Source organism: Zalophus californianus, chromosome 11, assembly GCF_009762305.2.
Source record: "Zalophus californianus isolate mZalCal1 chromosome 11, mZalCal1.pri.v2, whole genome shotgun sequence".
Classification (NCBI taxonomy): Eukaryota; Metazoa; Chordata; class Mammalia; order Carnivora; family Otariidae; genus Zalophus; species Zalophus californianus.
The window spans coordinates 65602459-65628728 of NC_045605.1; the positions used below are offsets into that span (position 1 = coordinate 65602459).

A 26270-nucleotide genomic window follows, 5' to 3' on the forward strand; every position below is an offset into this window, starting at 1 on the left:
TAAAAATAAAATCCTTGAGGGGTGCCTGGGTGGCACAGTCAGTTAAGCATCTGCCTTTGGCTCAGGTCATGGTCTCAGGGTCCTGGGATCAAGCCCCACATCGGGCTCTGCATTTGGCTCTCTGCTCAGCCAGGAGTCTGCTTCTCCCTCTCCTTGTGTGATCTCTCTCACTTTACTCTCTCTCAAATAAATAAATAAATAAATAAGGGGCGCCTGGGTGGCTCAGTCGTTAAAACATTTGCCTTTAGCTCAGGTCATGACCCCGGGGTCCTGGGATCAAGCCCCTCATCCGGCTCTCTGCTCAGCAGGAAGCCTGCTTCTCCCTCTTCCACTACCCCCTGCTTGTGTTCCCTCTCTTGGTGTCTCTCTCTGTCAAATAAATAAATAAAATCTTTAAAAATAAATAAAATAAAATAAATCAAATCAAATCCTTGAGGGGCACCTGGGTAGCTCAGTCAGTTGCTTAACTCAACTCTTGATCTCAGCTCAGGTCTTGATCTCAGGGTTGTGAGTTCAGCCCCCAGAGTGGGCTCCACTAATTTAAATAAACGAGTAAGCAAGTAAGTAAGTAAGTAAGTAAATAAATAAATAAAATCCTTTAGGGAAAAAAGGAGACAATGGAGGGTAACTAAAGTGTTTTTCTATTCTGAATAATGCATAGGTTAATGTAATTTATAGATATTTCACAAAATTAATAAAAATCTTAAGTGACTGAATGTGTAAATAGTACTTGTAACATTTTTTATCTGGAGACCTATCTTAAATCATAAAATTATAAAATATTCTCTGTATCAGAACTTTTGTTAACCTTCAATCTTTTTCAGAATTCCCTTCTAAAAAGTGAGCCAATTCAAGAGAATGAGAGGACAAGCCATAGACTGGGGAAAAAATATCTGTAAGCAACATACCTGATAAAAGACTGTTATCCTAAATATACAAAGAACTCTTAAAACTCAACACTAAGAAAATGGACAACCCAATAATTTTAAAATGGGCAAAAGATCTGAAGAAACACTTCACCAAAAATGATTGGCAGAAGGGGCAAATAGGCACATAAAAAAATGTTCAGCATCATATTTCATTAGGGCACTACAAATTAAAACAATGAGATACCATGACACATCTATTAGAATGGCCAAAATCCAAACACTGACAACATCGAATGCTGACAAGAATAGGAAGCAACAAGAACTCACTCACTGATGGTAGGAATGCAAATGGTACAGCCACTTTGAAAGACACTTTTACAGTTTCTCACAAAACTAAACATACTCTTCCTATACAATGCAGCAACTGTGCTCCTTGGTACTTACTCAAAGGAGATGAAAACATGTCCACACAAAATCTTGCACATGGATGTTTAGAGTAGCTTGATTCATAATTGCGAAAATTTGGAAGCAACCAAGATGTCCTTCAGTAGATAAATGGACTAATAAACTATGGCACATACAAAGAATGAAATATTATTCACAGCTAAAAAGAAATGAGCTATTGAGCTATGGAGAGACATACAGGGACCTTAAATACATATTACTAAGTGAAAGACACCAATCTGAGGTGGCTACATATGGCATAATATCAACTATATGACATTATGGAAAAGGCAGAACTATGGAGACAGTAAAAAGAACACTGGTTGCCAGAGGTTAAGAAAGAGGGAGAGAGGAATAGGCAGAATGCAGAGGATTTTTAGGGTACTGAAACTGTTCTGTATTTTGTATGGACTTTGTATGATTACGATGTGTCTAGTTTAGATTCATCAGCTGTAACAAATGTCCTGTTCTGGTACAAGATGTTGATAATAGGGAAAGCTGTGCATGCGGGAGTAAAGGGTATATGGGAACTCTGTACATTCCCTTCAATCTTGCTATGAAACTCAAACTGCTCTAAAAAATAAAGTCGAGGGGTTCCTGGGTGGCTCAGTAGTTAGGCATCTGCCTTTGGCTCAGGTCATGGTCCCAGGGTCCTGGGATTGAGCCCCGCATCGGGCTCCCTGCTCCACGGGAAGCCTGCTTCTCCCTCTCCCACTCCCCCTGCTTGTGTTCCATCTCTATCAAATAAATAAATAAAATCTTAGAAAAAAAAATAAAGTCTATTTCTTTTGAAGTATTTGATAATAACTCAAAAGCACCTATGAGTCCTATATGCAATAAAACAGTGGTTCATTAATGCTTTAATTTTTTTCATTAATGCTTTATTAAATCCTAGTGTGATCACGGAATTAGAAACATCAAAATAAGCATGCCAGAAGCCTGTCCAAGTTAAGCATCAAAGCCTTGACTGAGATTTACATTACAAGGATGTATCCGTTTGTTAAAATTCAAACTATTTATGATCTGTGCATTTTATTCTATATAAATTTTACTTCAATTTTCTTAAAGTTACAAAATAAAAGATAAAATCTGATTTTAAAAACAAAAAATATCAAAGAAAAAGGTCTTTAGAACTGCAACCATGAATGTAAAAAAGGAGGTAAGTGGAGAATTTTTTTTTTTTTAAGATTTTATTTATTTGTTTAACAGAGAGAGACACAGCAAGAGAGGGAACACAAGCAGGGGAGTGGGAGAGGGAGACGCAGCCTTCCCGCTGAGCAGGGAGCCCAATGTGGGCCCGATCCCAGGACCCTGGGATCATGACCTGAGCCAAAGGCAGACAGTTAACCGACTGAGCCACCCAGGCGCCCAATAAGTGGAGAATTTAAATACATAATTACTTTTCTCTGTACAGAATATCTAAAGAAGGATATGCAACAAATGGCTCTGCAAAGGGAAACTGTGTAGCTAGGAGGCAAGAACAGGACAATTTTCATCACCCAACTTTGGTATCCTTTTAATCCGTAAGGCTCCTTTTCCATTCAAAACAATTTAAAAATGTATATATATAGTCATGACCACTTTTAAAGTAAAAATAAACCCAAAAGTTCCTGTTGATATTGAGTTACCTCAGTTGGAGTGATTCAAGTCTGAATTGATGATTATAGCCTTGACACTCAGAAGTGTGGTTCTCAAACCAAGCAGCATTAGCATTACCTGGAACTTGTTAAAAATGCTGTTTTTAGAGTGGTTGTAACAATTGGATAGATATGGATACATATGTACATGTCAAAAGTTGACTTATATATACCTAAAATATGTGAATTTTATATGTAAATCATACTTAAAAAGGATAATTTTTTTAAAGAAAGAAATACAGAATCTCAGGCCCCACCTCTGACTTACTGAATCATAATCTACATTTGTAACATTCTCCAGTAGATTCACATGCACATTAAAATTTGAGATGCACAATGTTTTGGAGTATTTGTAAACATTAACATAGTTTGACACTGTAGGCAACAGTCATAACAGTCATTCAAGACTTTTTTTTTTATGTGAGAGGGTGCGCGAGGTAGGGGGAGGAGCTTGCAGAGTAGGAGAGTGAGAATTTAAGCAGGCTCCATGCCCAACAGCGGGCTCGATCTCACGACCCTGAGATCATGACCTGAGCCAAAATCAAGAGTTGGATGCTTAACCAACTAAGCCACCCAGGCGCTCCTGAAGGCTTTTTTAAATGCTCTCAAACTGACTAATAAACTCCATAAGAGCAGGGGCCATGTTCATCTTGTGCATTACTGGTACATAACAGGCATTCAATAAATATTTGCCAAATGAAAGTAAAAAATGGCTCACATTTCTTTATGATTATTACTAAATTTTCTATTTTTACCAGAACCCCTTTCTATTCTGGTTTAATATCTACCAATATTAGCCAACAGGTAGAGCTGAGAGCTCATAGAGAAAAGATTCATAACATCATCATTCTGTTATGACTATAATGGAAAAGGAAGAAAAACAGTATCAGCCCTAGCCAATAAAGCAAAGTAGACACATGAACACATTTTTCAGTTGTCTTCTTATTGTAAGAAATGTTATCTTAATTTTAAAAACACCTTTTTAAGGGGCGCCTGGGTGGCTCAGTCGGTTAGGCATCTGACTATTGATTTTGGTTCAAGTCATGATCTCAGGTCTTGAGATGGAGCCCCAAGTCGGGCTGTGCGCTGGGCGTGGGGCCTGCTTGGGATTTTCTCTCTCCTTCTCCCTCTGCCCTACCCCCACCTGGCTCACGCTCTAAAAAGAAAACATCTTTTTAAGAGTTGATGTCTCATTTTATCTATTTTTTAAAGATTTTATTTATTTATTTGACAGAGAGAGAGAGCACAAGCAGGGGGAGCAGCAGGGAGAAGGAGAGGGAGAAGCAGGCTCCCCACCAAGCAGAGAGCCCCACGCGGGACTCGATCCCAGGACCCTGGGATCATGACCTGAGCAGAAGGCAGATGCTTAACCGACTGAGCCACCCAGGCGCCCCTGACATCTCATTTTAATGAAGCAAAAAACCTTGCAAAATAATTAACATCCAGCAAAGTGTGAAATGTTAAAATGATTTTGCAGAAACTTGATTGGGTATTATAGTCAATAAGCAAATAAAATTACTAGAAGCCAACAGTCCAAAATAAAACTTTCAAAAGTTTTAAAATAAAGGAGAGGTGCTAGCAAAGAAACAATGATTTGCAATGCAAGCACAAAGCTGAAAGGCAGCCAGATAACCTGAATCAGCTCACCTCAGAACACTAAATCCTAAGCTATCACAGGGATGAAAAGAAGCTACCTGATTCACACTTCAGAACTCTCAACAAGCTCTGCAGTTGGCAGTACCAGATACTTCTAGAAATTAAATGTGAGTAGAACTGTTTAAATGCCTAGTTAAGCAGCAGTTAGATCCCCAGATACTCTCACTTCTCTATGCACCTAGGTGACTGTACTTGCTCCATCTCAGCAGAAGAACTGAGATTTACTATCAGGTAAAAATTTAAAAGAGAATAATTGGCCTAGGGGAATACTTAGCATTTGAGAGGAGGAACATGAAACTGAAAAGAGAGGGAACTGTGTAAAAGTTTGCATAGTGAATTCTGCAACCTCAAATCTTCCTCTACCCCACTCCCCAAATTCTGGCAACCAAATCTATACCTCCCAGCAAGAAATGGAAAGACCCTTCTCTGGGAAATCTGACAAACCAAAGGTAAAAATATAAAAAAAAGGGAAGTTATCAAACCCAATCCCAGCAAGATCGCCCATTTTTAACCAATGGTGAAGCCAACAGTCCAAAACCTCACAATGACTACAAGATTAGGAGAAAGCTAAAGAAAGCCTCTAACATGGAAGATTAAAACAAAGTTAGGGAGGGGAAGCTAGAAGAAAAAGACTTCTTCAAGGAAACAAAAGCATTTTTTAAAATCAGTAATATCTTTAGAGACATAAGAGAAAATATTATAACCATAAAAAACAAGAACCAAATGTTATGAAAAGGAGTATTAAGAGACAAAAAGAGCTGTTGAAATATTTTTAATGGCAGAAATGAAAAGGAGATGGAAGAAAAAGGGAAGAAACTAACAGAAGAGTAAAAAGAATAACAACAACAACAAAAGCCAGGGACACCTGGGTGGCTCAGCTGGTTAAGCATCTGCCTTTAGCTCAAGTCATGATGCCAGGGTCCTGGGATCAAGCCCAGCATGTGGCTTCCTGCTCAGTGGGAAATTTGCTTCTCCCTCTCCCTCTGCCCCTCCCCCGCTGCTCATATTCTCTATCTTGCTTGCACGCTCTCTTTCTCTAAGTAAATAAATAAAATGTTAAAAAAAAAACAAAACAGATGAAAACAGGGCTTCCAAAAAGAGAAGAGAAACAGTGGAGAATGGAAGGACTTAAGTTCACAAGCTACCAATTTAGAAGAGCCTACTGAAGGTCTAGAATAATGAATACAAAAAGACCCACTAAAAGGCATGAAGTTTCAAAAAACAGGAACACATGTAAGATCCCAAAAGCTCTGTGGGAAGGAAAAAAACACCACACAAAAGACTGAGAATCAGAGTAGCACCAGACCCTCCGCAATCCTGAAATCTAAAAAACAATGGATCGATAACTTGAAACTTCTGAGGGAAAATTATTTCTGGTTAATCCAAATCATCAAGAATAAAACATTTCAGACATGCAAGGCCTCAGTAACATTACTTCCTTTGTACCCTCCCTTACTCAAGATGCCACTGGAAGATATGCTCAACAAAATTAAGGAAAAAAATAAGAGGTGAGATCCAAGAATAGAGATCTAACACAAGGAAGAGAAAAAAAGGGAATCCTCAGAATGATGGGGGAAGATAAATTCTAGGATATCAGTGGTGCATCACAGAAATCAATATAAATTAAAGCATCTCAAAAGGCCCAAGGAGAAAGATCTTCAAGAAGATAAGGCTGGTGGAGAGATTTTAGATAATTGGCAGAATTAGTTGAGTTTGAATTAATGATAAGCAATAGGAAACTAAGCAAACAAACAACAACAAATGATTATTAAGTTCATTTACACAGTCAAAATGAAAGCACTGAATACTGACTTCACCAAAACTACAATGTAACAAGATAATGGGAAGATGCCAGGTGAGAGGGAGGTGTGTCTGAGCAGGCAAATGTAATAGATTAGGTGAAAGTCAATCCCCATTTTCATGACAAGAAATCAAGAAATACAATCAAATATTTTTAACCAAAAAAATAGTAATAAGATTTATTTACAGACATGGAGTTTTATTAGTTAGGGTTAGGTTGGGCTGTAGGAGACCAAAACCTCAAGAGCTTAAAATGGAAATTTTTTTTCTCTTTCACATAAATGAAGTAATTCTAGGACTGGTATGGAGAATCCATGATTATCCTTTCATTATACAATCTTTAATATATAGCTTTTACTTCCCAGTCCAAGATGGTGGCTCAAGTTCCAACTATAACATCCATCTTCTTCTTTTTTTTTTTTTTAAGATTTTATTCATTTATTTGTCAGAGAGAGAGAGAGAGTGCATATGCACGAGCAGGGGGTGTGGCAGGCAGAGGGAGAAGCAGGCTCCCCACTGAGCAAGGAGCCCAATGTGGGACTCCATCCCAGCACCCTGGGATCATGACCTGAGCCAAAGGCAGATTCTTTAACCAGCTGAACCATCTAGGTGTCCCTAATATCCTCCTTCTAACCAGCAGGAAAGGTTAATGAAGGCTTTGCTCCTTACTCTTAAACACCTTCCAGAAGTCACATGACTTACTGTTCAGTACTTAGTCATATCACCACAACTAGTTAAAAGGAAACTGCAGCATGTCTATATTTCAGGTAGCAATGTACCCAGCTAAAAACCAGAGGTTCCACTTCTGAGGAAGGGGGACAACTAGCAGCCTCTGCCACAAGCAGTAAATATCCAAAGAATCAGCTTTAAAAGTTTCCAGAGTTGCCTCTGGGGATGAGAAAAACAAAAGGCGGTGACAGAGTACTGGAGAACAATACTAGGTTTTTTAATATGCTTCATAGAACTATTTGATTTTAAGCTATGTGAATATATAACTTGATTTTTAAAAACTTTTAAAGAATGATGGGAAAAAGTAAGTAGAAACAGAGCCACAACTTGTTTCTGAAAACTTGTCTTTTTTTTTTTCAGGGGGTGCAACAGATAGACTTAAGAACTGTATAAAATCAAAAGTAAGCCCTGTCAGTACAGTAGTGCCCAATCTTTAAGGCAGTAATTTTAGCTGCTTAGAATATTTTTTTTTTAGGCAACACAGGCTCAGGGCAGGCCTGGCAGGCAGTGGAACGGAGGGAAAGTCGGAATGTGCTCGGCTGGACGCCACGGCTGCACAGCCATGAACCTGTAGTGGCAGCGGAAACGCACTCGGCAGTAGCTGGACCAGCAACAGTATCAAGGGGCTCTATTCTGTGCAGAAAAGTAGCTTCACTCTCTCATGAGAACCCCAGGACATTTACTGGTTGTCTCAGTGTTTTTACCTGACGGCACAGTATCACAAAGCAGCTCATACACTTCAGTCACAAAAACTGGACAAACCGGGGGCGCCTGGGTGGCTCAGTTGGTTGAGTGACTGCCTTCGGCTCAGGTCAGTCCCAGGATCGAGTCCCGCATTGGGCTCCCTGCTAGGCAGGGAGTCTGCTTCTCCCTCTGACCCTTCCCCCCATCTCATGCTCTCTCTATCTCATTCTCTCTCTCAAAAAAAAAAAAAAAAATCTTAAAAAAAAAACTGGACAAACCGTATGCAGCATGTCTCTACCTTCTAGCTACATGCCATTATGCTGCAAGAAGGCATCAGCAGGCTCTTGATGTTCTTGATATGGAGGAGCCAATCAACAAAAGGTTATTTGAGAAATACCTGATGAAAGTGGCTTTAAAGACCCCTCCAATGATTGGGAAATGTTACGGTCCTCGAAAAAGAGTTCCATTTATCTCTTAGGAGGGAAAATCTCAGATGCCCTGGATAACCGCGCCCTAGCAACCTATACTTACAAAGACGTTTTGAAACTCCACGCCTCCTGTTTTGAAGCATTTGATCTTTTAATGTCACACCACATGCTGACAGCTCAAGAAGAAAATGAACTTCCTGAGTCACTACCTCTTAGCATGCTCTGTACTGAAGAACAGGAATTGCTATGCTTTCTGTTTGAGAACAAATTTAAAAGTATAATAATCCTAGTGAAACTGTCCTCCCTGATTATGTAGATGGTTTGCAAGAGAATCTGGATGTGACAGTGTCTTTAGCTGAGAGACATTATTATAACTGTGATTTTAAAATGTGCTACAAACTGGGGGGCTGGGTGGCTCAGTTAAACATCCGACTTGAATTCCATTCAGGTTATTATCTCAGTGTTGTGAGATGTAGCCCCAGGCAGGGTTCCCTCATGGCATGGAGCCTGCTTAATTAAGATTGTATCTCTCCCTTTCCCCTCCGTCAGTATGCTCTCTGAATGAAAGAATGAATGAATGAATGAATGAATGAATAGTGCTACAAGCTTACTTTTGTAGTAATGGTAAAAGATCCTTTCCACGCAAACTGTTTACCTGTACATATAGGGACACTTGTGGAACTGAATAAAGCAAATAGACTTTTCTCTTTCTTATTAATTGGTGTGCAATCCAACTGCACACCAATTGGTTTGCAGCGGGATGCTATTATCTCATGCTTGGTCATAAAAATGAACATGCCAGAGGTATCTCAGCAAAGTAACAACACTTGAGAAGACGTACAGGCCCCCGTGGGTAGCATATAGGCACTTGTTTGCAGTTGAGAGTGAGCATGACCAGGCCATGGCTGCTTCATAGGAGTGCAGGTGATGAAAGGCTCATTTGCCAGTGCTCTACACTGGATTATAATATGGACTGACCAGTACAAAATTGGCTAAAAGATTCTTTGGCCAAGCCCTAAGCTTTACACAACTAAGCACTGCACTGGAACATCCTTTTGTTGTGCACAAGGTTGGTATGCTTGCATTTCAGAATGAAGAATGGAAAATAGCAGAAAAATGGTTTCTTGATGCTTTGGAAAAAATTAAAGCAATTGGGAACAAGGTAACAGTTGACAAATGGGAACCTTTGTTGAACAATTTGGGACATGTCCACAAGAAGTTTAAAAAGTCTGCCAAGGCACTGGATTATCACCATCAGGCACTGGTGTTAATTCTTCAGAACTCATCCACCTATTCTGCCATAGCATATATCCACAGTCTGATGGGCAACACTGAAAATGCTGTTATTTCCACAAAGCCCTTAGTTTTAAGCAATATTTTCTGTTACAGTGCTTGGTTATTGCATTGAAATGTAAATTGGTGATTCTGAAGCTTACACTGGAGCAGACATTAAAAATAAATTAAAATGTTATGACTTTGATGTGCATCAATGAAGACACTAAAAAACGCTATTTCACCTCTATGGGATTTCAGGGAATTTGAAGTAGAAAAATGGATTGCAGAGGAAATGGGGTTTGCACTACTGGAAACCTCAAGGAAAACTCCAGATTCCAGACCTTCCTTGGAAGAAACCTTTGAAACTAAAATGAATGAAAGTGACATGATGTTAGAGACATCTATGTCAGACCACAGTAGATGATTCCAAACAGGTCTCAATTTCATTTTGTCTTGGGGTAAGTCAGTGTTTCCTCACATCCTTGTCATGTCCTAGAATTTCCCATTTCTTATTTTTTTTTAAAGATTTTATTTATTTATTTGACACACAGAGAGAGAAAGAGCGCACAAGCAGGGGGAAGTGGCAGGCAGAAAGAGAGGGAGAAGCAGGCTCCTTGCTGAGCAGGGAACCCCACGTGGGGCTCAATCCCAGCACGCTGGGATCATGACCTGAGCCGAAGGCAGATGCTTAACTGAGCCACCCAAGCACCTCGAATTTCTCATTTCTTAACAGGAATCCAGACTACACCTTTACATTTAAGAAGGGAGACCTGCCATAAGAGACCGGATTATACACACCTTTGCAACAGATATTTTCTGATCCTACAAAGTAATTATACATAGAAGAATAAAGAAGTTAAACTGCCAAAAAAAATTTTTTTCTTTTTTTAAAGCTTCTTTTTGTTCCGGTTGTGTTCCTGATTCTATGGAGAAACAGAAAGTTACAACAAAGAATCTCTAAATCACAGCATCTACCAATACTTAAATATTAATCTATCAATATTAAGAGCACAGTGATTACTTTGGGGGCAGGCTGCAATTGTTTTTGCTAAAGGGTACTTTTTCTCACAAAAGGTAAGAATTCCTATTGACCTAAGATATTACTAATAGTTAATCATAGTATAATTTAATTTATTGATACTTTAAGATAATTCATAGATCAAGATTCTCCAACAACGACAAGAAAGCATTTGGTCTTTTGCCCCCTTATCAGGTTGAGTCTGGATGAAAAGCCTAGGAAAGCACTGCATTAAAAAAAAAAAACAACAAATCTACCCATTTGTCAAATTCTTTAGAGAAAATGGTTATAAATATTTGAAATATAAATGAGAAAAAACAAATACACTGTAGCAAAAGTAGACAAGTTAATGTCACATCTATGAAGATATATTATCCCAACATTCCTTTTTCATAAACAAAAAAGAATAATGCTGAATGATATTAGACTTTCCTAGTTAAGCTGCATCAATATTTTAATGTTTACTTAGATTGATATTATTTCCTCTCATTTTTCAGATTTATTGCTATCTCTAACCATTTCTAAATGCTGTGAACAATGACCGATTTTGTTAAAAAGCTGCTTTTCTGGGGGAAAAAAAAAACAGTTTGACTAATCCAAATTACAGAAAGAAAACTCTGGCCCATGAAATTGAGAGAATTATCTAAGATCATACATAACTAATGGGTAGCAGAGCCATAAACCTGGGTCTCTTCACTCTAATACTGGGGCAACTATGTCAAAAAAGGGAAGCACAACCTCTATTACATTTCCTGGTCAGTAATACCACAAGCAAATCCCTGTTCCTCCCACCCAGCTAATTGATTAATCCCATTTACATCAACGAAGTGAATTATTATGCTTTACTTAAAGGATGTAGGTGGTAGTATTAAGCCATTTGGGCTCTTTCCAATTGCCAGAACTATATGCAGATTCACTTAAATCACTTCACAACCAGAGTTTAGTGCAAGAATATGTGGGGTAGTGTAGAAGCACAGAAAGACTCCACAATTAGGCCTCACTGAAAACTGGAACACTGATCAGAATAAAATAAAACTGGTATCCAGGGGTGCCTGGGTGGCTCAGTCAGTTAAGCATCTACCTTTGGCTTGGGTCATAATCTCAGGGTCCTGGGTCAGGCTCCCTGCTTCAGCTCCTATGAACCAAGCCCTTGGATTTCTAGATCTTTTCTGTACCCTTTATAATTGGTTTCCTTGGAACCAATCTCATTTAAATTCAAACAAGGAAAATTTAATTCATTTCACTAAAATGAAGCTAGACAGCTCAGGTGTTAAAAGAATATAGATTGGGGTGCCTGGGTGGCTCAGTTGGTTAAGCAACTGCCTTCAGCTCAGGCCATGATCCTGGAGTCCCGGGATCGAGTCCCACATCAGGCTCCCTGCTCAGCAGGGAGTCTGCTCCTCCCTCTGACCCTCTTCCCTCTCCTGCTATCTCTCATTCTCTCTCTCTCAAATAAATAAAATCTTAAAAAAAAAAAAAAGAATATAGATTGTAGAGAGAATGCTTGGGATTGAATCCCAGGCCCTTTACTCTAAGATGCAAAACTCCAGACAAGTTACCTAAAGCCTCTAATTTCCATCTGTAAAATGGAAATAATTAAGAGTATCTCCACATCAGTAAAATATGATGATTAAATGAAATATTTGTCATGTGCTTTGTGTATCTAGCAAGAATTGAATAAATGTTAGCTATTACTATTAATTTGCATGTACTTCTTTCCTCTCACTCAACATAAAAAATCCTGTCCTTAAGGGCACCTGGCTGGCTCAGTGAAAAGACGATGCAACTTTTTTTTTTTTTAAAGATTTTATTTATTCATTTGAGACAGAGAGATACAGAGAGAGAGAGCATGAGCAGGGAGAGAGGCAGAGGGAGAGGGAGAAGCAGGCTCCTCGCTAAGCCAGGAGCCCGACGTGGGGCTCGATCCCCATGACCTGAGCCGAAGGCAGACGCTTAACCATGAGAGCCACCCAGGCGCCCCGACGATGCAACTCTTGATCTCAGGGTTGTGAGTTCAAGCCCCACACTGGGTGGAGAGATTACTTAAATTAAAAAAAAAAAAAAAAAAAACTTATCCTTACACCATAACTGAGAATGAAGAAAAAAAAATCTTATTTCTGGATGTAAAAATCTGGTAAATATTATTTTTAAAAAATTTATTAGTACAAAAAATAAAAATATAAAACTAAAATAAATAAAAAATTAAAAAAATTATGAATACACTGTAACCGCAATGCCTTAACTGCAGGGAATCTCTCACCCTTTGTACAATCTGCAGAACTAATAATATCAAATACTCAAAAAATATCTTTGATCCTAATGAAATGACTTTTCCACAACAGCAAAAATGTTGTGTCAATACCAAATATACCTTATCTAAACCACCAACATTTTAAGAGTCCAAAACATAACAACTTTTAAAGGACAACAAAATAAACCCATTTTATAAAATAATAAGTTATTTCTTTTATTCTAAGATTATTATAACTGGAATCAATTTGTAGACCTACTAAAATAACAAGAAATACAAAGAGAACAAATACATAGGAGTTTCTATTGAGGCCTTTTAGTAACAAACAATGTCAAATCCAAAAACAAGTGATCTCATTACCATTTACTATGTTTTTAACCCCATTAATGCCTGGATCATATTAGATAAACTTCATTTATTCAAATAGTTATTTACTTCCTAAGAATAAGTCATAGTTTGTTTTTTAAAGATTTATTTATTGGGGGGCCTGGGTGGCTCAGTTGGTTAAACCCCTGCCTTCAGCTCAGGTCATGATCCCAGGATCCTGGGATCGAGCCCCACATCGGGCTCCCTGCTCATGCAGGAAGACTGCTTCTCCCTCTGCCTGCCGCTCCCCCTGCTTGTGCTCTCTCCCTCTCTCTCTCTCACTATCTCTCTCTGGGTGTCAAATAAATAAATAAAATCTTTTAAAAAAAAAAGATTTATTTATTTATTCATTTGAAAAAGAGAGAAAGTCTTAAGCAGACTCTGCACTGAGCGCTGGGGCCCAACCTGAGGCTCAATCCCACAACCCTGAGATCAAGACCTGAAAGAAACCAAGAGGCAGACGCTTAAGACTGTGCCACCTAGGCACCCCAATTCATAGTTATTTTAAGAATTATTTATCTGGGGTGCCTGGAGGATCAGTCGGTTAAGCGTCTGCCTTCAGCTCAGGTCATGATCTCCAGGTCCTGGGATCAAGCCCCACATTGGGCTCCCTGCTCAGTGGGGAGTCTGCTTCTCCTTCTTCCTCTTACCCTCCCTGCTCTTTCTGTCTCTCTCTTTCTGTCAAATAAATAAATAAAATCTTTTAAAAAAAAAAGGAATTTACTTGCTTAAAAGAAATAATTATTAATCTATATCATTCTCCTCTGATTTGGATAGTTTGGGTTCTCCTGTTCAATACCAAAGAAATTAGATCAACTTTAAGAATCCCATCAAAATTTTGAAAGTCCACAATTTTTTTTCATAATTTGCCCTCACTACCCACAATATGTTAATAAAATTAAAAGTCTACATTACTTTTATTTCAATAAGACTAATTATCTTTTACAGGTAATTGAACCTGTGTCCACTAAAGGCACATCTGGTATAGGAAGAAAGAGCTAATATTAAGAGTACCACCACATACAAAGTAACAAGTCTATAATGAAATGACAATCCAATGTTGACACAGACAAATGATTTGAACAAACACTTCACCAATAAGCACAAGAGAAAGATGACCAATGTTACTATCCTTATCATTGGAGAAATCTAGAAATTAAAACCACAGTGAGACATTAGAACACATAACACAGGGACGCCTGGGTGGCTCAGTCAGTTAAGCGTCTGCCTTTGACTCAGGTCATGATCCCAGGGTCCTGGGATCAAGTCCTGTGTCGGGCTTCTTGCTCGGCAGGGAGCCTGCTTCTCCCTTGCCCTGCCACTCTCCCTGCTTGTGCTTTCTCTCTGACAAATAAGTAAATAAAAATCTTAAAAAAAAAAAAAGAATACTTATCACAGAATGGCTAAAATTAAAAAGATTGACAACACAAATATTGATGAGATTGCAGAATCACTGCAATTCTCATACAGTGTTGGTAGGGAAATAAAATGGTACAATCCTTTTGGGAAAAGATGTGGCAGTTTCTTATAAAATTAAGCATATACCCACCTATGACCCAGAAATTCAACTTATTTTTTTTAAAGATTTTATTTATTTGACACAGAGAGACATAGTGAGAGAGGGAACACAAGCAGGGGGAGCAGGAGAGGGAGAAGCAGTCTTCCTGCAGAGCAGGGAGCCCGATGCGGGGCTCGATCCCAGGACCCTGGGATCATGACCCCAGCTGAAGGCAGACGCTTAACAACTGAGCCACCCAGGCACCCCAGAAATTCAACTGTTAAATATTTACTCAAGAGAAATGAAAATATATTTTCATGAAAGACTCAAGAATATTGATAGCAGTTTTATTCATTATAGCCAAGAACTGGAAATAGTCCAGGTATCCATCAACAGAAGGGTTAAAGTGTTGTATATTATGGCAAAAAAAAAAAAAAGAAGAAACTTATGATAGATATAACAATTTGGATACATCTCAAAAACTTACTGAGTGAAAGAAGACTTACATAAAAGAGTACATGCTGTATGATTCCACGTACATGAAATTCTGGAATGGGCAAAACTAATCTATGGTGGAAAAAAATAAAAACAGTGACAGTGATTGCCCCTAGGAGGGCAGGGGCAAGAATGGAGTGGAAACAGGCAAAAGGGAACATTTTAGGAAAATGGTATTGTACTATATCTTGAGATAAGGAATTGGGTTATACAGTGTATAAAATTTCCAAAAATGTAAACTTAAGATGTGTTATCTCATTTTATGTAAATTTTACATCAAAAGAAAAAAGGTCAAAAGAATGTTTCACTCTAGAATGTTCATGATATGCAAGCTAAACTAGTTAGGCATTCTGTTATCAACAATTTACTTTGAAATGCATCCAAAAAAAGATGAATAGAGGAATTAAATAAATGGATTAGTATGTAATAAAATATAGTAAAATGTTAAGTATACAATGTAGATGTAGGCATGCAGTGTTCACTGTAAACTTTCAGCCTCATTGCAGCTTTGCAGTTTTTCATAATCATATGTAGAGAAAAAATTTATCCAATCCCTCAAGGCTCATTTTTTTTTTTTAAGATTTTAGTTATTTATTCATGAGAGACAGAGGAGGAGAGAGAGAGAGAGAAGCAGAGGGAGAAGCAGGCTCCCAAGGAGCAGGGAGCCCGATGCGGGACTTGATCCCAGGACCCTGGGATCATGACCCGAGCCGAAGGCAGACGCTTAACCATCTGAGCCACCCAGGCGCCCTCATTTTTTTTTTTTTTTAAAGAATTTATTTTTGGAGTGCCGGGGTGGCTCAGTCGGTTAAGTGTCTGCCTTGGGCTCAGGTCATGATCCTGGAGTCCTGGGATCAAGCCCCGCATCAGGCTCCCCGCTCCGTGAAGAGTCTGCTTCTCCCTCTGCCCCTCCCCCTGCTCATGCTCTCATTTCTCTCACACTCTCTCAAATAAATAAAATCTTAAAAAAAAAACACACACACACACATTTAAGTCTCCCGTCATGCTCCTTTAAAAATATCACCATAAGAAATCAACATTTAGGGGCACTTCAGTGGCTCAGTCAGTTAAGCATCTGCCTTTGGCTGGGGTCATCATGGTCCTGGAGTCCTGGGATCAAGCCCTGCATCGGGTTCCATGCTCAGCAGGGGCGTCCGCTTCTCCCTCTCCCTCTGCCCCTCCCCCCACTCTCTCATTCAGTCTCTCAAATAAGTAAATTTTTTTTTTTAAAAATCAACATTTAGGTATGGATAAAAGGAAATAAGCACATATACTGTTCATATTTTATAGTAATTTTAATTATAGAAAGGAGGGGAGGTAGGGGAGGAGAGGGGCAGAGGGAGAGGGAGAGAATCATTTTTTGTAACATTGAACAGTAACATTTTATTTATTTTTTTTAATTAACATATAATGTATTATTTGTTTCAGGGGTACAGGTCTATGCTTCATCAGTCTTACAAAATACCTAGCACTCACCCTTCCCCATGTCCATCACCCAACCACCCCATCCCTTCACCCCTCTCCCTTCCAGCAACCCTCAGTTTGTTTCCTAAGATTAAGAGTCTCTTATGGTTTGTCTCCCTCTGGTTTTGTCTTGCTTCAGTTTTTCCTCTCTTCCCCTATGATCCTCTGCCTTATTCCCTAAATTCCACATATCAGTGAAATCATATGATAATTGTCTTTCTCTGATTGACTTATTTTGCTTAGCATAATACCCTCTAGCTCCAACCACATCATTGCAAATGGCAAGATTTCAGTTTTGATGGCTGCGTAATACTCCATTGTATATATACACCACATCTTCTTTATCCATTCATCTGTCAATAGACATCTGGGCTCTTTCCATAGTTTGGCTATTGTGGACATTGCTGCTATAAACACTGGGGTGCAGGTGCCCCTTCAGATCACTACATTTCTATCTTTGGGGTAAATACCCAGTAGTGCAATTGCTGGGTCATAAGGTAGTTCTATTTTCAATTTTTTTTTTTTTTTTTACAGCTTTTTGAGGAACCTCCATACTGTTTTCCAGAGTGGCTGCACCAGCTTGCATTCCCACCAACAGTGTAAGAGGGTTCCCCTTGGAAGAGAAAGAATCTTAAGCAGGCTCCATGCCCAGCACAGAGCCCGACATGGGGCTCAATCTCACAACCTTGAGATCATAACCTGAGCCAAAATCAAGAGTCAGATGCTTAACTAAGCCACCAAGGTGCCCCTCCACATTTTTATCCCCAAAAGAAATGAAGCTAGAAGTATCAGATAAAGCAAATAAATACTCAAGTTTTTTTTTTTAATTTATCTGAACTATCATCTCATAACTCTGGAAGAAACTGTTATTTACTTCTATTTAGAGGGGCTACCCTCACTGCCATGTATGAATGAATAAAAGAATGATTCTTATACTCTTAAAACATTAATGGGAACTTTGATTAATTCAAACTACTAAAATGTCAACTACTATTACTAAAAGAAATGCAATAACTTCTAATGGAGTAAACTATGAACTTTGCTTATATATATCTCACAGATTCATACTTTATTAAGGTACATATACACACATGCAGGCATGTGTGAAAATTTTAGCATACATATCTCTGTCTCTGTGTGTTTATCAAGTTACACGTTCTATATAAATAACAAATAATTTTCATTTTATTCATTCATTTAATTTCTGTAGAATTCAGGTTTTCTCAAATATGCAATTTAAAAATTAACTTATCTCTAGAAATTAGCTAGGCCAAAGACATTGCATGTTCTCATAAAAGTTTTTCTTTTTTTTTTTAATTGAAGTAACATTATAACATTATATAGGTTTCAGGTGTACAAAATAAAAAAAAATTTTTTTAAGAGAGGGAGGGGAGGTGGCTCAGTTGATTAAGTGTCTGCCTTCAGCTCGGTTCATGATCCTGGAGACCTGGGATCAAGTCCCACATCAGGCTCCTTGCTCAGCGGGGAGCCTGCTTGTCCCTCTGCCTGCCATTCCCCCTGCTTGTGCTCTCTCTCTCTGACGAAAGAAGGAAGGAAGGAAGGAAGGAAGGAAGGAAGGAAGGAAGGAAGGAAGGAAGGAAGGAAGGAAGGAAGGAAGGAAGGAAAGGAAGGAGAGGGAGGGAGGAAAGAAAGGAAAGGGAAGAGAAAAGAGAAAGAGAGAGAAAAAGGGAGAGGAAGGGAGGAAGAGAGAGAGAGGGAAGGAAGGAGGGGCAGGGTAGAAGGAGAGGGAGAAAGAGGGAATCCCAAGCAGGCTCCATGCCCAACACAGGGCTCAATCTCATGACCGTGAGTTTACGACCCAAGCAGAAATCAAGAGTTGGATGCCTAACCAACTGAGCCATCCAGGCACCTTAAGTTTACTACAATTTTACATCTATATATACTACAAAGTGATCACCACCAAAAATCTAATTACCAACCACGACCATATGATTGGCCCCTTCACCTATTTTGCCCACCTCCCAACTCCCTTCCCCGCTAGTAACCATCAATCTGTTCTCTGTATTTGAGTTTCTGTATTGCTTTGTTTATTCTGTTTTCTAAGATTCTACATATTAATGAAATCATATGGTATTTGTCTTTATCGTATTTCACTTAGGTCCATCCATGTTGTCATGATGGCAAGATTTCTTTTATGGCTGAATAATATTCCATTCTATATACACCACATTTTCTTTATCCATTCATCCACTGATAGACACTTAGGTTGTTTCCACATCTTGGCTGTTGTAGATAATGCTGCAATGAACACACGGTGCCTTTATCTTTCTGAGTTAGTGTTTTCATATTCCTTAGTTAAATATCCAGAAGTGTAATAGCTGAATCATATGGTAGAACTATTCTTATTTTTTGAGGAATTTCCATACTGTTTCCCACCAACAGTGTACAAAGTTTCCCTTTTTTCCACATCCTCTCACTTATTTCTTATCTTTTCGATGATAGTCATTCTAACAGGTATGAGGTGATAGCTCACTGTGGTTTTGATTTGCATTCTCCTAATAAGAGGCATCTTTTCATGTGCCTATTGGCCATCTATATGTCTTCTTTGGAAATAGATCTATTCAGATCCTCTACCCATTTTTTAATTTTTTTTTTTATTGTTGAGCTGTATGAGTCATTTTACTTTTTTTTTTTTTTTTTAAATAATCTCTACACCCAACATGGGGCTTGAATTCATGGACTCTGAGATCAAGAGTCACATGCTCCACTGACTGAGCCAGCCAGGTGCCCCAAGTTGTATGAGTTCTTTATATATTTTGGATACTAAATTCTTCTCAAATATATGATTTGCAAGTATCTTCTCCCATTCATTGGGATGCCCTCTCATTTTGATTGTTTCCTTCACTATTCAGAAGCTTTTTGGTTTGATGTAGTCCCATTTGATTATTTTTGTTTTTGTTGCCCTTGCCTTTGGCATCAGATCCACAAACACATTGCTAAAACTTATGTCAAGGAGTTTGCCACCTATGTTTTCTTCTAGGAACTTTATGATTTCAGGTCTTACATTCAAGTTGTGAGTCCATTCTGAGTTAATTTTTGTGTATGGTGCTACATAGTGGTCTAGCTTCATTCTTTTGCATTTGGCTGATTAGTTTTCCAACACAATATATTGAAGAGACTGTCCTTCCTCCATTGTAAGTTCTTAGCTCCCTTATAAATTAATTGTCCGTATATGTGTGAGTTTATTTCTGGGCTCTCAGTTCTGTTCCATTGATCTGTGTCTCTATTTATAATGCCAATATGATACTGTTTGATTATTATAGCTTTGTAGTAGAGTTTGAAATCAAGGAGTGTGATACCTCTGGTGTTGTTCTTCTTTCTCAAGACCATGTTGGCTATTTGCGATCTTTTAGGGTTCCATACAAATGTTAGAATTATTTGTTCTAGTTTTGTGAAAAATGCCACTGAAATATTGATAAAAATTGCATTGAGGGGCGCCAGAGTGGCTCAGTCAGTTAAGCATCTGCCTTCGGCTCAGGTCATCATCCTGGGGTCCTGGGATTGAGCCCTGCATCAGGCTCCCCACTCCGTGGGGGGCCTGCTTCTCCCTCTCCCTCTGTCTGCTGCTCCCCCTGCTTATGCTCTCTTTGTCAAATAAATAAATAAAATCTTTCAAAAAATTGCCATTGAATCTATAGATTGCTTTGGGTAGTATGGATAGTTTTAACAATGTTAACTCTTTCAATCCATGAATACAAAATATCTTTCCATTTATTTGTGTCTTCTTTGTTTTCTTTTATCAGTGTCTTACAGTTTTCAGTGTACAAGTGTTTTACCTCCTTGGTTAAATTTATTCCTAGGTATTTTATTCTTTTTGATGCAATTGTAAATGGGACTGCTTTCTTATTTTTTCTTTCCGATATTTCATTATTAGTGTATAAAATGCAATAAACTTCTGTATATTGATTTTGTATCCTGCAACTTTACTAAACTCATTTATTAGTTCTAATAGATTTTGGTGGAGACGTTAGGATTTTCTTTTTTTTTTTTTAAGATTTTATTTATTTATTTGACAGAGAGAGAGGGAACACAAGCAGGGGGAGCGGGAGAGGAAGCAAGCTTCCCGCCAAGCAGGGAGCCCAATGCAAGGCTCGATCCCAGGACTCTGGGATCATGACCTGAGCCGAAGGCAGATGCTTAATGACTGAGCCACCCAGGTGCCTGAGACTTTAGGATTTTCTATGAATAGTATCATGCCATCTACAAATATCGAAAGTTTTACTCCTTACTTTCCAATTTCAATGCCTTTTATTTATTTTTCTTGCCTTATTACTATGGCTAGAGCTTCCAATACTATGCTGAATAAAAGTGGCATCCTTGTCTTGTTCCTGATCTTAGAGGAAAAGCTTTCAGCTTTGTTTTTGTTTTTTAATGTAAGCTCTACTCCCAACATGGGGCTTGAACTCACAGCCCCAAGATCAAGAGTCACATGCTCTATCAACTGAGCCGGAGAGGTGCCCAAAGCTTTCAGTTTTTCACCACTGAGCATGATCTTAGCTCTGGGTTTGTCATATATGGCATTTAGTATATTGAAGTACATTTTCTCTATACCCACTTTGTTGAGAGTTTTTATCATACGTGGATGTTGAGGTTTGTCAAATGCTTTTTTTTTTTTTTGCACCTATTGAGATATTATGTTTAGCTTTCACTTTGTTAAACTACACTGACCATATTAAAAACAAGAATATGATGTATCAAACAGAAAATTCATCCTGGCTGAAATCAAAATCTCTGGAACACATTCAACATATTCAAAAGTCCTGATGGGAAAAGTGAGGGAATACCTGAACAGTCCATTATCCCTAAAAAGCAAAAAAGTATTTAACATTCAAAATAATATAACTCAAGGACTACTTGAGAAAAGTTACCTTTTCTTAAACACGACTGTAAGACTTAAGTCTTAAAACAACGATCTGATAACTACCAAAAAATTCATGATTTTTGAGGTTAATATTAAAAATATAACAACTATTAGATAATTCAAGATGCTTATATGACTGTGTTTCCATCTTAGATAAAGCCTACTAAGGGACATCTGGAAATAGCAGACAGCTTGGCAATCTTAACACTTAACATAGTTAGATTCCACTATGGCTCTACTGCCACACTCCCCTCTTCATGGCTCCAGAGTACTCAAAATGAGGAAGGAATGGCCAGCAGCCATGATCATCCCCCCTACTCCCATCAATAACTTATATAGTGACTCAGTCTCCCTCATCTCTAATCCTAATAATCAAAGTATTTCAGGAAAATTAAACTTAGCTTATCAGGAAAAAAGCTGAGAATAAATGATTTAGTGGTTATAATAAAGACCTGATCTATTTATACTAAAAGTTCTCTTTTTACGGAAAGTGCCTGTTAAGGGGGGGGGGGGCACCCTATCCCCTCTTGTGCTCTGTCTCAAATAAATAAAATAAAATCTTTAAAAAAAAAAATATCGTGAGGCATCCTGGGTATGAATTTGAAGCCAAACGACTGAAAGATTAAACAGAGTGACATGACCATTTTATTGAAGGAAAAAAATTACTCTGGGTATAACTCCAGGATCTGTAAGTCTTCTTTAACATATGAAAATCCCTTTAGAGGGGCGCCTGGGTGGCTCAGTCGTTAAGTGTATGCCTTCGGCTCAGGTCATGTTCCCAGGGTCCTGGGATCAAGCCCCACATCAGGCTCCCTGCTCAGCAGGAAACCTGCTTCTCCCTCTCCCACTCCCCCTGCTTGTGCTCCTTCTCTCACTCTGTCTCTCTCTGTCAAATAAATAAATAATTTAAAAAAAAAAGAAAGAAAAAGAAAATCCCTTTAGAAACTTCCTTTATCTCTACTCCACCCCCAATAAACAACTTAAAAGTATATAATCAGTCTCTCCTCACAATCACAGTGCAGCAATTTTTGCCCACGGGTCCTGTCCCCTGTGCTATAATAAAAGCACCTTTTTTGCGCACACACACACACACACACACACACACACACACACAATTACTCTGTTAGCAGTATCAAACTAGCCAGAGAAGAATTTAACCAAAAAGAGAGGGATAAGGAGGTTCCTACAGCAGATCGCTAGCTGTTTCCTAACAGCTACAATGATGATGGTGGTGGTGGTGGTGGTGGTGTGATAGAAGGCCCAGTTTTAAGTAGGGATATGGATCACATCTCTCAGTATCCCTTCAGCTAACTTTCAACCAAAGAAGGTGTTGTGGGCCTAAAGGGAAGGAGTCATCCCTCTTCCCCACTTTGCCTATCCTCTTACATGGCACAAAGATGTGATAGGGTTAAAATATTAAGTATAAAGCTGGAAGCAGCCTATATAAACCCAAAACTGTCTAGACCCAGACCTTTACGTGAAAGAGAAATAAACTTCTATATTGTTGAAAACATTTATGTTAGGTCTCTACTACAGGAAGCGAAACCTCTATCCGAACAGAGAGCTCTTTATAGTAATGGAAAAGGACCTGAATGAACTATGGCAGTGACTGTAGGAACAGAAAGAAAAAGAGGAATGTGAGAAAAATTTAAGAAGAAAAATAAAACACTTTCAAGTGAAAATGAGGGGAAAAAAGGAGAAGTGTGGCAAGTTTCTGATCTGCGTGAATGACCAAGGTGAAAAGGTTTGGGATGTTTACTAGACAATGCTGAATTTCCAATTCCTGTAAGACATTTAGGTGGATTTTTTTTTCCCTGTAGGCAGTTCCACCTCCTAGTCCCCACCTACATACCCTTGCTAGTATCCTCATGATGCCTTGAGGCTGTCCAAAACAGCCTGATGATTACAAATTTAGTAGGTTTCATTCATACTGATAAAGATGTGAGCCTTTTATTTTTTTTTTGAAGATTTATTTATTTGAGACAGTGAGAGAGAGAGAGAGAAGGAGCAGATGGAGGGGCAGAGGGAGAAGTACACTCCCCGCTGAGCAGGGAACCCAACGTGGGGCTCGATCCCAGGACCCTCGGATCATCAGCTGAGCTAAAGGCAGACACTTAACTGACTGAGCCACCCAGGCACCGCGGATGTGAGCCTTTTAAATGAATTTTCCATTTCTCTACTAGTGAGAATGATCAAGCATAACAAAATTAAAAATTCCTAAAGAACAAAGCCAATAACCACCCCCCAACCCAACCAATCACTCAATAGACACTTGACAGAATGGCTTAAAGGAAGCCATTTGGCACTTCACTTATGAAAGGCTGCTAATCTTTCTCTGAAGGAGAAGAGTCTAGTTTTTTTCTAAATGCTCTATTCCTATTAATAGAACCTGTAAAAGAGGGGTGCCTGGGTGGCTCAGTGGGTTAAGCATCTGCCTTCGGCTCAGGTAATGATCCCAGAGTCCTGCAATCAAGTCCTGTGACTGAGTCCTGCATAGGGCTCCCTGCTCAGTGGGGAGTCTGCTTCTCCCTCTCCCTCTCCCTCTATGCTCTATTGTTCTCTCTGTCTCTCTCTCTGTCTCAAATAAATAATCTTTAAAAAAAAAAAAAGAACAACAACAACCTGTAAAAGAGAACCTTCAGTATCTGGCTTGTTTTTTGTTGTAGCAAGATACCTGGCACATACTAGCCAATAAACATTTCTCGAATAAACAAATAACTAAACAGTATATTTACCTGAGGATTCCCCAGTTTCAACAGAGGATTGTGCACAGTGTAAGAACATGAGCCTTGGACTTAAAAAAAAAAAAAAAAAAAACAGGATTCAGAGACTGATGCCACCAGTTCCAGCTATATAACCCTAAGCAAATTACTTAATGTCTCCAAGTCTCAGTAACTTTTCCTACCTGATGTATTTGTTGAGACAAATTAATTTTTGGCATATGGTATTTGATAAATGGCAACCATATTAATGGAAACTATGCATTCCATCTTTCAAACAAAAAAGACCAGAGAATGTTATCATACAATCTCCTGAAACATACTGTGGTAACTTTATCAAATACTATAGTATTTTCAAATATCCTTCATGCTTCTACAACCACATTTCTCAAACATACAATCTGAATGATAGCAGTGAAAGAAAATTTTGGGAACACAGAAACGTAATACAGTTAACTTGTGTTTTTAAAAGCCTTCAGTTTTTCACCAATCTAAATCAATCTTTACTGTTGTTCCCTCTCAATTCTTTTCTCCTTTAAAAAAATGAGTTTTATTAATCTAGTCCTGTGTGGATCTTCATTTACTCAGGCTAAAATTATTTGGTAAAACATCTGTCTCAAAAGAAAAACAAGTAACATTCTTTTCAAATTCCATACAACCGCGTGGGACAATTATACAAAGCATTTGTAAAATTCATTCTAGTCCCAACTGCTACTTTCCATTGCAAATTAATTTTCATACTATTATTTTCCAAGCTTGCTCTGATACTTAATTTCTTTCTCTAAATGTAACTAGACTTAGCTTAAGCTGGAAAAAACAAAGCACGTATTTTTACCTACAAGCAGATGTCATTAAGTATAAACACTTTTTTCACTTAAAAACTTGTCCCAAAACTAGTTATTCTCTTTAAACAAGAATCTTCAATTTCAAGTTTTTAAGTCTATATTTTAGTATATGTGCTGCCGAAGCGAGCACTTAAGTCTGTATTTTAAATAAAGTGTAATGATAGGATATTGGCTTGAAGGAGAAAATAAAGCATGTCAAGTTCCCAAACAAGTTAACTGTTTTCTTCAAATCATGGTGCTGATCTTGTAAATTAATAAAATATACAAAGAGCTACAAACAACAGATCAAGGGAAAGAAGTAATCTACAGAATGGTCTCACTGATGGAAAATGAGAAGATACAAATTCTTTCTCCTAATTCAGTCTTAAATTAGGGAAATCACTAAAAAGAAAGTTCTACAAATCTGTCTACTTCATAAATACTGACTAAATAATTATCCACCTCCCATTAGGTAAAATAGTCTGCTAAAATAATATAAGTATCTCTGCTGAAAGCATTTTTTTCCAGATTCAAAGATTTGTCTGTTCATAGAATACTGGGATTTATTTGGACCATGCCATCAGGGAACTCTCAGTCTAGATAAATCAGACAAATACAAAAGGGAAGAGCTTGTAATTTTCAGAACTCAAATTACCAGTTTTAAATATGTTTAGGACAATACAAAGTCCAAAGACAAGTAGCAGTCTGTAACGTTTCAGAGACATAATTTGAATTAGGTATAACATCTCTGCTCCAGTTCCTTAGCATTCTCACCTTCATGAAGCTATTCAGTTTACGCTGTTGCTATTTAAACCATAAATCTTGATTTTTTTCTAATTAAAATCCCCCTGAAGGAAATGGGAGTATGAATTAACACAATCTTTCTGGAAGAGAATTGAGCAATATACCTCAAAACTTTTATTTTTTAATGTTCTTTTGGCTTTCAAGAATGGCTGGAACCAGAAGTTTAAGTAATGTTTCCAAAGCTGTGTCTCTCTCTCATGTTTTGGCTATCTTTGACTCTGTTCAATATTCAGCCAGACTTTCTAAACACAGTAGGGAAAATACACATTGGCAGCCCCAACTAAGTCACAGTCTCCTACCTTAGTCTTCCTTGTAGAGTGTCTTGTTCCTTCCAAAAGAAAAGATCCAGAGATGGCTCTAATTAGCCCAGTTTAAGATAGGGGGTGGGAGTAACTAGGAATAGCATTTTCCCTGGGACTACAAGAA

General features: G+C 38.3%; 1 protein-coding gene and 1 pseudogene across 3 annotated transcripts in view; one reads left to right on the forward strand and one right to left on the reverse strand.

The window, feature by feature from the left end:
- The window catches only part of SBF2 (SET binding factor 2), a 474770-nt gene that overhangs the window by 430074 nt on the left and 18426 nt on the right, over window positions 1-26270 (reverse strand). The window lies entirely within an intron of this gene.
- On the forward strand, window positions 7698-9946 carry LOC113914351 (annotated as a pseudogene).